Source organism: Kryptolebias marmoratus, linkage group LG14 (assembly GCF_001649575.2).
Source record: "Kryptolebias marmoratus isolate JLee-2015 linkage group LG14, ASM164957v2, whole genome shotgun sequence".
NCBI classification, from domain to species: domain Eukaryota; kingdom Metazoa; phylum Chordata; class Actinopteri; order Cyprinodontiformes; family Rivulidae; genus Kryptolebias; species Kryptolebias marmoratus.
Window position 1 is genome coordinate 1,697,563 of NC_051443.1, and position 2,007 is coordinate 1,699,569.

At 37.9% G+C, this 2,007-nt stretch overlaps 1 protein-coding gene across 3 annotated transcripts in view; it reads right to left on the minus strand.

The window, feature by feature from the left end:
- The window catches only part of wdr41 (WD repeat domain 41), a 14,276-nt gene that overhangs the window by 2,974 nt on the left and 9,295 nt on the right, over nt 1-2,007 (minus strand). The gene's annotated exons all lie outside the window — the stretch shown is intronic.

The following is a 2,007-nucleotide window of genomic DNA, read 5'->3' on the forward strand; positions in this document are numbered from 1 at the left end:
TTTGATTTTGTAATGTCAAACTTTCACATTTAAGAAAGCTGAATAAAACCAGTTCTGTTTCAAACACCTCTTTTCATTTAGTTAAATGCTATTCCCTCTCCCTCTTTTTTAAGTTGGGTTTGGGACGTAACAGTGTTCTCTCGGGAAGTAATCCTGTCCAAATACAGTCGTTTAACTCTTAGAGTTAACCCCTTTCAAGATGGCCGCCACAGGTAACTGACCTTATGGCTTAAACTTGGTCAGTTTTACAGATATCGAGCTAAACTTTGGTGTGACAGTTGCTGAGATCATCCCCAACACATACGCCGAGCTCTGATGGATCACAGAACCAAGATCTTTGTGTAAGAAAGGCGGCGGGCGATATGCATTCCTTTAATTAACCCTACTGTGATTTGTTGTTTGCAGTTTCATAGAAACACTAAAGATGATAAAACCATTAAAGTTAGTTAACGTCTTACTAAATGAAGGCAAACAGGCTGAATGTGATTTAAACTTGTGGTTTTCATGTCTGGAACTGAAGAAGGACAGTGGCGCCCTCGTGTGGACAATAAATGAACTGCATGCATGTTTCAGCAGTAGATTAAAGGGGTATTTGGTTAAAACTAAGTTAGATAACCCTGAGCTTAGGGAAACTCTGTTTTTTCTTCAAAATAAAAAAAGAAAAGAAAGGTTAGTGAGTGTAATCACCACTGTTACAGATTTGGTGAAGTTAACCTGCTCTGTCAGAATTTCTGGGCCCACTTCTTTTTTCTCTGGTTTTTAAGAATCATAAAGAAATGCTGCCTGTAGAACTCCAACGGTGATAACTGAATATGCAGATTAATTGGTGTTTATTAGTCAATAAATAAAAATCATGTGGTTATAGAAACGTAAAATAGTTTCTTTTTGCTAATTATTTGAAGAATAAACTGTGTTAAAAAAACAAACCTGACATCATCAAGCAACATTTTTTGTTTGTTTCATCTCTACAATACCTGTAATCACAATGATTAACTCTATAGTTTAACAAACTCATTTTACGGACGTCTTCCTAAAAACAGTAATTTGACTAATATGGCCCATTTCATTTCTTTAATTATTTGACTCAATATAATTGACAACGAATCAGATTAATATTTAAACCCTTCTCCATAAATGAACATTCTGGGACAAACTATGAGCCAAGCTGAGGATGTCTCTGTCTCTGTCTCTGTCTCGGTGTACTCACAAACAGCTGATCAGACTAAGATGAAATAACTCTGAGTATCTCAACCTTGAGTTAAGAACATGCATGTGTGTAAAAACCTGCAGTTTTCCTGCTCGGGGTGAGTTAACTCAGAGTTTAAGGAGAAACTCAGTTTGTTGGGGAGCTGGTGCCTGTCTCCAGGTAGGGGACACCCTGGACAGGTCTTCAGTTCATCACAGGGACACATGGAGACAAACAAGACAAACAACCATTCACGCTCTCACTCCCACCTCGGGACAGGTAACAAAACGTGCATGTTTATGGTCTTTTATTCAGCAGGAACTAAGCCAACATGCAGACAAGCTAATATTATTTTAGGATTAGAAGGGGCGGAGTTATAGCCTTTTGGTCAAATCTTATCATGGATGTAAGTGCCATCTTGTCAGATGTCTTAGTCCTCAAACAATGTATCGAGGATGACTGTCAGCTACTACCATCTGTAAAATCGACTGAATTGAACCACTAATGCTGATTGACTGTGGCAGCCATCTTGAATCAGGGTACCTTCAGTGCAGCGGCGGCTGGCCAATAGAGGGCGCTAGGGCGCCTCCCCACCACTCACATTACCTTGAATAAGACGTAAAAAAAAAAAAAAAATTAATTAGTACAATAAAAATATTTCAAAATATATGTATATATATTTTTAGTTGTGTAAGATAAATATTTTATAGTTAATGATAAGTAAAGTTGTTTTGTTCATCGACATTGTCTGATTGGCCCTGGGGTGCAAAAATCTTTGTCCATAGACTCTCGTTAAAAGTTGTACATGCGCAGTAGCTCCT